Source organism: Neodiprion lecontei, chromosome 6 (genome assembly GCF_021901455.1).
Source record: "Neodiprion lecontei isolate iyNeoLeco1 chromosome 6, iyNeoLeco1.1, whole genome shotgun sequence".
NCBI lineage: Eukaryota > Metazoa > Arthropoda > Insecta > Hymenoptera > Diprionidae > Neodiprion > Neodiprion lecontei.
Genome location: NC_060265.1, coordinates 12,280,760 through 12,295,991, shown reverse-complemented (window position 1 = coordinate 12,295,991; position 15,232 = coordinate 12,280,760). Strand labels below are relative to the sequence as shown.

Below are 15,232 nucleotides of genomic sequence, written 5' to 3'. Positions count from 1 at the left end.
TTATTAGGATAATAAATATAAATAAAAAAAAATCAAGTATTTTAATGATTATTTTTTGGCCAGGTATTTTGGAGCATAGGTTGCACTCTTCAGTGAAGCACCTTGTGATAGACAACATTTTTTGTTTTATTATCAGGCGCAAGAACAAATAACGCAGATGGTCTTCCGAGCCGTGAACATGCCACATATAATTGACCATGGGAGAAACATGGATTTTCTAGATTCAGACCACAAACTTTTTTTATCGGCACAATAAGCTAATAGAAACTCGAAACAAACACATTAACCGGTCAACTTCAAAACTTCTAATTGTCAAATTTTCAATCATACTTAAGCATAGATAACATTACGTTGAGCTATCAGTTGCGTTTTGTTATACCATTTTTAACAAATGAACGGCTAGACTGATGTTTTGACTGATAAATTGTTCGTTTTTCTGTTTGTTGCGTCTTGTTATACCACGTTTTATGTCACGTCCCACGGAAACGGGATGAAAAGTATCCTATGTCCGTCTCCTGGTTCTAAGCTACCTTCCCACCAATTTTCAGCCAAATCGGTTCAGCCGTTCTTGAGTTATAAATAGTGTAACTGTTTACCAGTTGTCGCTAGTGTTCCGACTGAGCCGCATGGAAGGGTTCGCTCCTGAATCAGAGACGAGACTTGTAGTGGTTCATGTTTTACTATAAACCTCATCATTTATTTGTTCATTATCAAGCAATAAGTTGAAAATCAAAAAAAACTGCTTCACCGAATAATTTTTGAGTCGCGTTTGATTTATTGTTAGTAGATTGGTTATGAGAGTTCTAGATCCAAACATGGCGGCGTGCCCCCTATGCCCCCCATTCCCCCCATGCCCCCCCCCCCCCCCCCCGCCCCCCCATTTTCGATGGTCATTTTTTTTTTTTTTTTTTTTTTTTTGATGACGGCCACTTTGATTTTTTGGATGGCGACCATTTTGATTTTTTGGATGGCTGTCATTTTTTTTTTTTTTTTTTTTTTGATGACGGTCATTTTGATTTTTTGATTACCGCCATTTTGACGGCGACTATGATTTTTTTGATGGCGGCCATTTTGATTTTTTGCTTAGTCAGACGGGTGGCCATTCACACAGCTGCCATTTTGATTTTTGCTCAGTCGGATGGGCGGCCATTTTTATTTTTACCGTCAAACAGTTTGACAATGTGATTTATTTCTTGGTCGGACGAATAGCCATTTTGATTTTCGCCGTTACCCGTAAACTTTCGCGCCAATAGTTTGCCCCAGGCGAAAATAATATTCTCCACATACTTCGAATACATTCTTTTGCGCTAATCGACCGGCTGGCGACAAAGCAATTAGATAGACAGGGAATGCTGATGACAATCCGTAAACTTTCTCGCTAATAGTTTACCCCCAGAGCGAAAATTTTACATTTGAAAAATATTAATAGAATTCATTGTAGTTATATATTTTCGCCGTTACCTGTAAACTTTCGCGCCAATAGTTTGCCCCCCAGGTGAAAAATAATATTTTCCATGTACATCGAATACACTCTTTTGTGCTAATTGACCGGATGGTGATGCTACAATTAGATAGGCCGAGAATGTTCACTACAATTAGATAGGTCGGGGAATGTTGACGACAATCCGTGAACTTTCACTCGCGCTAATAGTTTGCTTTGACTATCACTCTCCCGAATTCTTACCTTACCCAAGTGCAACACGATTGTCATATGCGCGCAAAGAATTGCCACATTTGCGAAAAGCCGTTTACCCCTGAGGAGAAAAAGTGCCACGCCCACTGTCACTTCACGGGTAAATATCGTGCTCCTGCTCATAATCGGTGTAATTCGAATTTCAGAGAGACGCACACAATTCCAATAGTTTTCCACAATTTGTCCGGTTACGATTCTCACTTTTAATAAAATCCCTCGCGTCAACTTTTCCCGGTGAAATTACCCTTCTATAATTCTTGTGAGACGAAAGCGCTAAAATCATCATGATACGTAATAACCAGTTTACCGGCGAAGAAATAATTATAGGATTCAGCGACGCGACTTCGGAGTTTTCGCTCCAAGATCTTCGGCGACTCGTTGAATGTGTCCGGAGAGCTCGTGCGCAACCGCGCAGGCAGCACAGGGTATATGTTCAGGACATAACATTAATCCGGCATTTTCAAAAATGGGGGAAAATGACGTGATCGTGATCTTTTCGGACATCGAACCAGATGACGATGAACGCGAAGCCAATTGGATCGAGCGTCGTCAGATCAGCGAGGAATAAGATACGTCCCGACGTATGATTGTGCGCCGGAAAACGTTCAACGACTGCAGCAGTGTTCGCCCTCAGAGCGAAAATAATATTTTCACCATACTTCGAATACATTCTTTTGTGCTAATCGACCGGGTGGCGACACCGCAATTAGATAGGCTGGGAATGTTGATGATGATCCGTAAACTTTTACGCTAATAGTTTACCTCCTTATTTCCCACTGGATGGGGTATATACTCGTAAAACGTGGGCCTATTCCGATGATGACGCTAGTCTCATCGTCTCTTCGCGTCGTGAACTGCTGTTACTAGTGAAAAACAAGAAACCGATTGAAACGCGATGGATCTAACAAAAGTTAGCCACGTCGGCCGTCTGGAGAATCCGCCAACCAAGAAGATGTCGGAACTTGAAATTGGAGCGGCGTACAACATCACAGACTTACGGCTGGTCAAAACGAAATTTGGGGTATGTGTTCTGGCGACGATCGATGAAGATTACAACGTCTTCTTGCCACCGAGAATCGCAAGGGTCCTGCAAGAAGATTCAAATCAGCTGGCTGAAATGTGCAACATGGCTGGGCAAAATCGCCTGCAAATGAAATATCTTGGTGGGGAATTCAACAAGCTCGAATTTTCATGCGGTTATGTGCCATAAATAAACTATGCGATCACCAACCACCCACCTCTGCAAAAATTCATCCGCGAGGGGATGAAAGCAGGCGTGCTGGAGATCGAACTTTCGCCAACCGAATCCGAACGGGAATTGTAACGAATCTCGGAAATATCAACCGGTATCAGCCTCTCGCTGCGGGGCTTTCGACATTCGTTGAGCTGTCCAAGGATATTCAGCGGAAGAGGGCGGTGGTGAACGTGAAAAACAACGATGAAAGATGCCTTCTCTGGTCCATCACTGCAGCCCGCCACCCGGCCAACACCCCCACCGATAGAACTAACCATTATCGCCGCTTTATCTCCGAGTTGAACTGTACAGGCATCAAATTCCCTGCCACTCTACATGATGTGAAAAAGCTTGAGATTCCATATTGATACCTGGACAGACCGAGACCCTACCTTGGGGGGTTTGTCCCAGCCCCCTGATAGCTATAGGATAAAACTGTACACGTTTAATTATTGCGAATATTTACGCTTGACGCCTCGGGCGATCCGCCATCATGCGGAAACGATTTAGACAGGATTTGACAATGCGAATTCATATACTTAACATTTATTTATTTATTTATTCATTTATTTATTTATTTATTCATTTATTTATTTATTTATTTATTATCAATATATTGAGAAATTATTCATTTTTATTCGTTCACCACGTGAAAAGTTTTCTGAAAATGAAAAAAAGTTTTCAGAAAACGAAAAAAAGTTTTCAGAAAATGAAAAAAAATTTTCCGAAAACTTTTTTCCCATTTGATTAACACGTAAAAAAAGTTTTCAGGAAATGAAAATAAGTTTTCTGAAAACGAAAAAAAGTTTTCTGAAAATGAAAATAAGTTTTCTGAAAATGAAAAAAAGTTTTCTGAAAATGAAAAAAAATGTGTAATAATCGTATGGAAAAATTGCAGATTATTATTATTATTATTATTATTTTCATGGCATCGAGTACGGCACATGTGCATGCAAAGGAGATAAGTGTGGAAATATTTGTATATTCAAATCTTTTATTGTAATTCGGAAAATACATACAAATTATGTTACATGGCTGTTTTATTTATCCTGCTATTGTGCGAACTATCAAAACCCAACCACTTCACATAGATCCGATTCCCCCGTTTGCGTAATACTTTCTCCACAAGATAGCCGTCGGGGTATTTTACTTTGCCGAGCTCCTCCTCGTAGAAGCCCCCCTCGATGGGATGATCTTGATAATCGGTAAGTTTGTACGTCGGCGGATTGGTATCTTTCACCTCACTCGCGGTGAATATTTCAGTCGTCCAATTGGGCGTATAGCCTTTTTCGAATACATTCTTGTACTTGCTGATTCAAACTCGATCGCCCGCACTGAAGGTACCAGGATGTCCCTAATTTGGGGGACACGGACCAGCCGGCGTGATACGCGACTCAAATCCAGCCGAGAATTTCTTTGCCGCAAGCTCGTCCGACACATAATTTTTTAATTATAAGCGATAGCGTTAGGCCAATCAGAGTGCATCATTTCATCTGGATTTGCCGCCACGGAAATTGCTGTTTTCTTCGTCTGGGTGAATTATTATTATTCGTTTACGAATTAAATATCGGCACCTCCCCTCTCTCCCTGTTGTACCCCTTCTCGAGCGCTGACCCCGGTATTGTTGCCGCGGCACACGCTGCCGGCCGCACACACACAGACGCACACTTATGTGTGTGAAACATAAGCGAATGCCCAGCTACACAATACTACGAAACACACATCTACGAGTGAAAATAAAAATAAATCCCCAAATAAATCAGCGGATTTAAGATTTAATGTTATAAAACACTTCCAATCATGTGATTGTCGCAACTCGCCTGACGGCTCGTAGCGACATCTACCACGCTCGTCTTCATACGAATGCCCCATAAACCTTACGCTCATGTCGCAAAGGCAGAGTTTTGAGGACTTTGGGTGAGTGAATTTTGCGGATTTTTTGTGTGACGATAGTCTTTTAGACAGAAAAAATGAGGTCCTTCAACCTTGCGCGAGATGCTATAATGAGTCTATCACAGCTGTGGGCATATGAAATTGTTTTGAACGGCAGTCTGATTGAAAATGACGTGTACGTTACGTCGACAAACCCTCAGAGGCATATCTATAATAATTCTCGTGATTTCGGTTATCATTTTTAGTGATTCAGTGAATTCTCATTTATTCGGTTATTTTGTGTTAACTCAGGTGAATCGTAATTGATTTACAAACCTATTGACACGCCAAATGATGCACTCTGATTGGCCTAACGCTATCGCTTATAATTAAAAAATTATGTGTCGGACGAGCTTGCGGCAAAGAAATTCTCGGCTGGATTTGAGTCGCGTATCACGCCGGCTGGTCCGTGTCCCCCAAATTAGGGACATCCTGGTACCTTCAGTGCGGGCGATCGAGTTTGAATCAGCAAGTACAAGAATGTATTCGAAAAAGGCTATACGCCCAATTGGACGACTGAAATATTCACCGCGAGTGAGGTGAAAGATACCAATCCGCCGACGTACAAACTTACCGATTATCAAGATCATCCCATCGAGGGGGGCTTCTACGAGGAGGAGCTCGGCAAAGTAAAATACCCCGACGGCTATCTTGTGGAGAAAGTATTACGCAAACGGGGGAATCGGATCTATGTGAAGTGGTTGGGTTTTGATAGTTCGCACAATAGCAGGATAAATAAAACAGCCATGTAACATAATTTGTATGTATTTTCCGAATTACAATAAAAGATTTGAATATACAAATATTTCCACACTTATCTCCTTTGCATGCACATGTGCCGTACTCGATGCCATGAAAATAATAATAATAATAATAATAATCTGCAATTTTTCCATACGATTATTACACATTTTTTTTCATTTTCAGAAAACTTTTTTTCATTTTCAGAAAACTTATTTTCATTTTCAGAAAACTTTTTTTCGTTTTCAGAAAACTTATTTTCATTTCCTGAAAACTTTTTTTACGTGTTAATCAAATGGGAAAAAAGTTTTCGGAAAATTTTTTTTCATTTTATGAAAACTTTTTTTCGTTTTCTGAAAACTTTTTTTCATTTTCAGAAAACTTTTCACGTGGTGAACGAATAAAAATGAATAATTTCTCAATATATTGATAATAAATAAATAAATAAATAAATGAATAAATAAATAAATAAATGAATAAATAAATAAATAAATGTTAAGTATATGAATTCGCATTGTCAAATCCTGTCTAAATCGTTTCCGCATGATGGCGGATCGCCCGAGGCGTCAAGCGTAAATATTCGCAATAATTAAACGTGTACAGTTTTATCCTATAGCTATCAGGGGGCTGGGACAAACCCCCCAAGGTAGGGTCTCGGTCTGTCCAGGTATCAATATGGAATCTCAAGCTTTTTCACATCATGTAGAGTGGCAGGGAATTTGATGCCTGTACAGTTCAACTCGGAGATAAAGCGGCGATAATGGTTAGTTCTATCGGTGGGGGTGTTGGCCGGGTGGCGGGCTGCAGTGATGGACCAGAGAAGGCATCTTTCATCGTTGTTTTTCACGTTCACCACCGCCCTCTTCCGCTGAATATCCTTGGACAGCTCAACGAATGTCGAAAGCCCCGCAGCGAGAGGCTGATACCGGTTGATATTTCCGAGATTCGTTACAATTCCCGTTCGGATTCGGTTGGCGAAAGTTCGATCTCCAGCACGCCTGCTTTCATCCCCTCGCGGATGAATTTTTGCAGAGGTGGGTGGTTGGTGATCGCATAGTTTATTTATGGCACATAACCGCATGAAAATTCGAGCTTGTTGAATTCCCCACCAAGATATTTCATTTGCAGGCGATTTTGCCCAGCCATGTTGCACATTTCAGCCAGCTGATTTGAATCTTCTTGCAGGACCCTTGCGATTCTCGGTGGCAAGAAGACGTTGTAATCTTCATCGATCGTCGCCAGAACACATACCCCAAATTTCGTTTTGACCAGCCGTAAGTCTGTGATGTTGTACGCCGCTCCAATTTCAAGTTCCGACATCTTCTTGGTTGGCGGATTCTCCAGACGGCCGACGTGGCTAACTTTTGTTAGATCCATCGCGTTTCAATCGGTTTCTTGTTTTTCACTAGTAACAGCAGTTCACGACGCGAAGAGACGATGAGACTAGCGTCATCATCGGAATAGGCCCACGTTTTACGAGTATATACCCCATCCAGTGGGAAATAAGGAGGTAAACTATTAGCGTAAAAGTTTACGGATCATCATCAACATTCCCAGCCTATCTAATTGCGGTGTCGCCACCCGGTCGATTAGCACAAAAGAATGTATTCGAAGTATGGTGAAAATATTATTTTCGCTCTGAGGGCGAACACTGCTGCAGTCGTTGAACGTTTTCCGGCGCACAATCATACGTCGGGACGTATCTTATTCCTCGCTGATCTGACGACGCTCGATCCAATTGGCTTCGCGTTCATCGTCATCTGGTTCGATGTCCGAAAAGATCACGATCACGTCATTTTCCCCCATTTTTGAAAATGCCGGATTAATGTTATGTCCTGAACATATACCCTGTGCTGCCTGCGCGGTTGCGCACGAGCTCTCCGGACACATTCAACGAGTCGCCGAAGATCTTGGAGCGAAAACTCCGAAGTCGCGTCGCTGAATCCTATAATTATTTCTTCGCCGGTAAACTGGTTATTACGTATCATGATGATTTTAGCGCTTTCGTCTCACAAGAATTATAGAAGGGTAATTTCACCGGGAAAAGTTGACGCGAGGGATTTTATTAAAAGTGAGAATCGTAACCGGACAAATTGTGGAAAACTATTGGAATTGTGTGCGTCTCTCTGAAATTCGAATTACACCGATTATGAGCAGGAGCACGATATTTACCCGTGAAGTGACAGTGGGCGTGGCACTTTTTCTCCTCAGGGGTAAACGGCTTTTCGCAAATGTGGCAATTCTTTGCGCGCATATGACAATCGTGTTGCACTTGGGTAAGGTAAGAATTCGGGAGAGTGATAGTCAAAGCAAACTATTAGCGCGAGTGAAAGTTCACGGATTGTCGTCAACATTCCCCGACCTATCTAATTGTAGTGAACATTCTCGGCCTATCTAATTGTAGCATCACCATCCGGTCAATTAGCACAAAAGAGTGTATTCGATGTACATGGAAAATATTATTTTTCACCTGGGGGGCAAACTATTGGCGCGAAAGTTTACAGGTAACGGCGAAAATATATAACTACAATGAATTCTATTAATATTTTTCAAATGTAAAATTTTCGCTCTGGGGGTAAACTATTAGCGAGAAAGTTTACGGATTGTCATCAGCATTCCCTGTCTATCTAATTGCTTTGTCGCCAGCCGGTCGATTAGCGCAAAAGAATGTATTCGAAGTATGTGGAGAATATTATTTTCGCCTGGGGCAAACTATTGGCGCGAAAGTTTACGGGTAACGGCGAAAATCAAAATGGCTATTCGTCCGACCAAGAAATAAATCACATTGTCAAACTGTTTGACGGTAAAAATAAAAATGGCCGCCCATCCGACTGAGCAAAAATCAAAATGGCAGCTGTGTGAATGGCCACCCGTCTGACTAAGCAAAAAATCAAAATGGCCGCCATCAAAAAAATCATAGTCGCCGTCAAAATGGCGGTAATCAAAAAATCAAAATGACCGTCATCAAAAAAAAAAAAAAAAAAAAATGACCATCGAAAATGGGGGGGCGGGGGGGGGGGGGGGGGGGCATGGGGGGAATGGGGGGCATAGGGGGCACGCCGCCATGTTTGGATCTAAAACTCTCATAACCAATCTACTATTGTTCAGAATTTATTCACTCTGAATAACAATTTGTATGTATGTTGTGTAGATTGAGCCAGCGGAGTGACACAAGTTTCATCTTGCACTTCCTCATTTGAGACCTTATCACACTTTATTACCACAGCAACAAAAATAAATGTTGACAAGGAAATTGACTAGTAAGAGTGGTAGCATTGATGATAATAATATCAAACAATGGAAATTTATTTGCTCTTCTATCTCTAGAGTACGCCACGATGGAATTGTGTTACCAACAAATATTGGGAAATCTCAAAAGTTTTACTACCTTTGTAACTTTATGTACTCAGGTCGATTCAGGTGATATTGCTATGCAGTGTAGCTTGTCGAATAAGGCCTATACTAAGGCATTGAGTTTCACCCCGCTGGACTAAGCTCCAGTAGAATCGCAGGGCTATTGCCACTTGACACCGATTACCTATATTTTATCGAATATTGTTTTAGATGGGACATTACAATGTTTATTGGTACAATTGATTGAATATTTGTCGTACATTTATATACCGATATAAAGCTGTGTATTGCGAATATAATTCGAAAATAAAATAGTACTGACAATATTAGGTTTGCTCTTATAATTACTACGTTTTTTCCAAGAAAAAAATGTATCTATCTCTAGCTCCTCGTGGCCAAATCATTTTCCGTACTTGCATATCGCTCACATGTAACCAATTATTTTCCTTACTTTTGAGCATTGCCGTGTAATGACCACTATTTAGGTTGTCACCATGGTGGAATATTGTGCTTTTTACTTTGAATTTTTTACTGTCAATTGATGCTTTGCTGCTTGGGACCATATTTACTCTGAAATTCGTTATTTTGGTTGCTTGAGAGTCTTGATAAGAAAAAAGTAATAATTATAAAACAACTATATTTGGTACCGATGTGACGACAGTTCTCTAAAGTTTCTCATTCTTGTTACAGTTTGTGCAAGAACTTTCAATTCTTGACCATCGGAAAAATGAATTATTAATCAAATCTGATAGATTTTTATGACTTTTGACACCTAGTGCAAATGTTACAGATATTGTTAAAATATGATTAGTTGGCGTACTTTCAGAGCTCAGTCCACAATTGTTACACCGGTTAGTTGTGATTAGCTCATGTTCAATTACTTCGCGTATAATATAAGATTTTTCACACATTGGCGTGAGAAATTCTGCTGCATCTTGTTGCTGTACTTTGATAAATTGTTCTCCAGCAAACCCCCGAACACCTAGTGAATCTAATTTTGTGCTATTTTTAACGTACAAAAAGGCTAATGTCTCTAAAGGATCATTATTATTTAGTCTTATTAGCTTGTTCAATATGCCGTAAAGTAAAATATGCACTGTAAAGTGGCATTTGCACAAGATACGCCGTCTACATTTTTCATCCCAAGGACATTTTGCAAGGTATCGGGCAATGCGGTCCTGTGCCATTTCCGCCTGTACATCATTACATACGTATGTGGATATTAACCACACAGTATTCCTAATTTTTTGTTTTGGCGCATGTGAAATATTTATTTCAGCTAGTTCCGGTCTGTATAACTTTCTTAGTCTGCTATATTCAATCGGTGCAGATTCTTGAACTTTAAAAGAGTGCGGACCTAACAATAAGTTAATCAAATGTAGTCCATCAAGAGATATGGCTCTCGACAAAGCAAAATAGGTTTGGCCACGTGTGAACAAGGTATTAACAACGTCCGCAACTATATTATTCAAAGTTAGTCGCTGACTTTTATGTATCGTTATTCCATAGCTAAAAGATTCTGAGAACTGCTTTCTATATTTAAACGCACTCTTCATTATCCTAAATTTAGTCGACACTCTTTCGATCATATATTGTGACCCCGACACTAAATAAATCGTCAAAGACTTTACCTCAGGTGTATCGAGAGGTCGAGTGATGGAAGTTACATGCCCTATGGTGTCATTGATGAGACCTAAGGATATATCAATATTGCATCGTATAATAATTTTTGCTCCAATTTTAATAACAATAGTTTTGGCAAGGCCAGCTGTGCGGGAACTGTCTTCATCTGCCTTAGCTAAAAGTTCCAGTATCTTTTTTTTTTAATATGGCATACAATCCATGCTATCGTCGGGATTAACTTCTATTTCTTTCCCAGGAATTTGATCCAGCATCGCTGCATTCAATACGTTACACTGATTTCGAGTTGAGAATAAGCAGACTGTATCCAGTCGTGAATTGTTGATGAAGTTGCATAAATTCTTTATTCTTTCAGCTGCTGACCTTCCAACGAACTGAATTTTTTGAGACTCCAGAACTCATTGATCCTCGGCTGTTAGCAATCAAAAACGAACTCTGTTTAATATCTCTCGATAGACCAAGTCGTTTTGTTGGCGCATATTTATTGAAAACTCATCGTATTATGCAAACCAATGAAACCAAAGGCTTATAGCTCCGCCGAGTCTAAATATTTTTCTACTTTTTTCCTTGGTAGGTCACAAAATGCCGAATCTTCCTTAAGGGGTTAGGTGGGTTTCAAAAGCTCAAAATAGGTACATTTTTATGAATTTTTTTTTACTTAATCAATAGAATATTTCATTCCATCAATTTAACACATAAAAGATACATATTTTATAAGTAGTTTGTGAAATTTTCATTGAAAAATATTGAAAATTAAGGCGTGGACACGTCGTCTGCTATGACCCCACAAAAAAAAGTTCTCTCGGCGTAGTCAGGATAACTCATGACAGATTCATCTGAAATGCAAAAACCAAAAATTTTCTGTTAGTAGATGTTTAAAACTCGACTTGGACGAAAAAAAAAAAAAAAAAAAAAAATTACATTTTTGGCGGCGTTGAAAACAAAAAACCCTTATTTTGAGTAAAATTTGCACCCTTCATGGCCTTGAAAAATTACTTGGAATAGAAAAAAAAAAATTCCTTCGTTCAAGTACGAGATAATGTTATTTTGAAGAAGTGTGCAAAATTTGAAAGAGATCGGTTCATAAGTTTTCAAGAAATTGTGACTACTGATTTCAAAAATGTAGTTTCGAGAAAAACGCGATTGAAGATTTACATTCAAATAACATGTAAATAATCATATTTACACCGTATAATGATGCAAACCCATGTTTTTTCCACGTGCCATCACCTGACACGGTAATATCTGTCGTATCTTCAACATTATTTTCATCACACGTTAATTTTTTTTCTTGATTTGCAGCAGACAACAAGATTGATTCGGCAACAGTCATGACGCACTCATGTATTTTATCAAAATAAAAATTGTACGTTGATGCATTCAAGAATAAGGAACTTGTATCCATCAAACCATAGAATTTTTTACATCCGGCAAGTCCTAAGCCTAGTATTCGCATCACAAAAATAAACGAACAATAGCTGAACAGCTGCCTCGATATATCTGCCTCCATATACCTGCGTCACGCTCGGTTATAGCCTGTTGGATGAAACATCCAAAGGCTATATCTCTTAGAACATGACTCGGATCGTTTTAAAATTTAGAAGGAATATTCTCAACATATTCAATTATAAGATGAGCAAAAAAAAAAAAATTCGATTTTTTGAAATTTTGAAACCCACCTAACCCCTCAACTGGCGGTGATTGTAATAAATGACCTGAAACTATGATGTGCTTGCCACCGAACCAGCCGTCATCTATATTTTTCGTATTGTATATTTCCCATAAGCGTAAATGGATGTAGGTCAATGTAACGTTCAAAATAATTGAAACCGCATTTATAAAAAACAATACAACGTCTCGTAATTCGTTTCGCAGAATTTTCAATACTGGATTGGACAATTCATTGTCTTGAGGAGTACCGCCATGTTCAATCGGTAGCTAAAACCGTCTGTGTACCGTTAAGCCATCAATATTAAAAGCTGCCAATCCTGTTGGCGCCGTGATAGCAGGTGTTTTGCCGAGACTTTGTTCCGTCCAGTGTGTAATAGTTTTGATAAGAAAACTCTTACCAGTACCACTAGCACCGCTTATAAACAACCGTAATAGTTTGTTGTCGACGGCAATTAAGGTATTGATCACGACGTAATCAAATATTCTTTTCTGATCTTCGTTAAGTTGTGATATCATTTCATTACAGTCGACGTCATCCACTTTTTCGTCAACGTTATTAAACTCCTGCATAGCCAGATCAACGTCAATTGCTTGAAATCCCAATAGATCATGGTGGTCGTCGTTACTTATTTGACTGAGCCGGCTCATTTGTCGCGAAAGGATATCCAGCCGTTTTTTGATTTATTCTCTTACTTGGTCAAATCCTTTTTGTATGTCCGTAAGTCTTTCATGGTATAGCAGTGCTTCGACGAGTACTGTTTCACATTTTTCGAAAGCTTCAGCGTACGTTTTACAATTATTTTTTAACTTATTCGCGTCCCTCCAATGGTTAAACGCAAAAAAATAAAGCAGCAATAACTCGTAGAATTATTTTTCTGGTTCCATATTAACATTGTATTTGTAGTGGTTTATTAAGAAACCACGGTTCCTTCTTTTCAAGTATGAACCATTCCCAAGTGCGTATATTTTCGTACTGTTATCTGAAGATGGTAACCTTACACTCTCGTACCATTTTGCGAAATCATACTAGCTGACTCCAACTCCTTGGTTCTGTTCGGATAGTGATAGCAGTATAACAAGGGGGGTTCTACACGCAGATTCCTGTTACCGACACTTACCGACATCCTCCCCAGACTCAAGCTCTTTTACGCGATGACGTCACAGTCTGCCGTGCCCACTTGAGGTCAAAAAAACGTGCAACCTTACCGACAGTTATATCGGTCAACGGTAGAAATCGCACTGCTTTACGGACAATTCTTATCGGTTGAAGGTCGAAGTCGTGCTGCTTTACCGACAATCTTACCGACCGAAGGTCAGAGTGTCTATGCAGTGCTCGCCTACCAACGGTAGAGGCCGCAGCGGGGATGTGAACTCTTTTACCGACCTGGATGTCGGTTACCAACCCGTATTCTTTTTCCACGATGGGACTGCTGATATTACATATCAACCACTTCGAATTCTTTTTCCACGGTAGGACTGCTGGTGTGTAACATCGACCATCCCACATTCCTTGCCCACGTTATCAACCACGTGACATTCGAATATTGTTGGTTCTGAGTATTGTTTTTTGAATTTCGAACGGGTTCAGTCAAGACCAGAGTGCAAGGTCGACCGATAGCTGCGGTAGTATACATTCAGAGCCAAGGATCTGCAGTATTAGGTTACTATCGCCCTTAGAATGTAAAACATAACTCGGTTTGAGAACAGCTCGGTCAAGGATGGAGAGCAAGGTTGAATATTACATAAGCTTCGTATTGAAAAATCTTCTCTCTTAAGAGCTGAGGTAAAGGTGTAAAATTAATTCCTGAATATTCTTCAAAAAACAGTTTCATTAAGTACAATTTTGAGGGTACAGTTGACGATTACTTCAAAACTATAGTGCAATAATTTCATTCAACAGTATCGTAACCAGGATGATATATTCGCCAGGAATGCGGGAACGTTCTTGTAAATGCTTCTGCGCAGTAACACAAATCGTACATCCTCGCCATCCGAACAGTATGATGATTTTGTGAGCAGTTTTGAAGTAGCAAAACGTTTTGTGCTACACAGATTGCGTTGGGTATTGTATGCACGTCACATCTTAGAGACACAGCTGAAGTTTTTTGCAAGGTTTGAAGCGACGGACAGTCAAGGTTCAGCAAATCAATGATTTGAACTTTGGGGACAATTTTGTGCAACCAATCTCGTTTTTCTTCTCCTTTCACGTACACAGTTTCAGCTTTGCACAGCGTATCTTCAATGGTCCATTCAACTTCCTCAAACAGTAAGGTTCCACAGCTCCAAGATAAACCGTGAAAATCGCGTTCCAACCAAAAATTTTGGCTTTTGTATTTGACGTCCAGACAATCCCATTCGTAAGGTGGCTTGAAGGAAAACGTTGATGGAGATGCTTCCGAGTAGATTGAAATTAAAGCTGATTCTTTCAATGCGAAGGTATTGTTGAAAGGTGTACGAAAGCATTGTATGTCAACGATAAGCTCCATCTTTAAATTGTGCGAGATGGTGGGAACGGGTCAGCTTTCATACCAACTTTTTCGTCCCACCACCGGGTGGGTTGTATTCTACAGTACGATTGTGAACAATCAAGCAATACGCCGATGTTTCAGCGGGAAAGTTGGCTTCAGCTTCAAATTCAATTCAATTTAAATGCAAGACGGATGTTTCCAGGTCTGTACTTCAAACATTCGTTTTGATTTAAGCATACGATAACGAATAAGGGGACGTCTAGAAGGGATTCTCTGTTTGTCTATAACGGCTCGGGGTTCTTGTCGTAGTAGGTAGCTTGGAAGTTTGCGTACATCTCGTACAGAAGCGTGTACAGATTATGACTCGTGTTGAGGTTCAGGTTACCGTACGGATAAGATTGAGAGTTTGAAAATAGCTTGACGTCCGTGATATTGCAATGATCGAAATGACTTGCGTTCTTGCTGGCCTTGTTCTTTAGACTTATTTGGAAACCCAAA

The 15,232-nt window shown here is 39.9% G+C and overlaps 1 protein-coding gene across 4 annotated transcripts in view; it reads right to left on the bottom strand.

Annotated features, from left to right (window-relative positions):
* LOC124294980 (dipeptidase 1-like) overlaps nucleotides 1-15,232 on the bottom strand; it is a 1,606,684-nt gene that overhangs the window by 1,284,244 nt on the left and 307,208 nt on the right. The gene's annotated exons all lie outside the window — the stretch shown is intronic.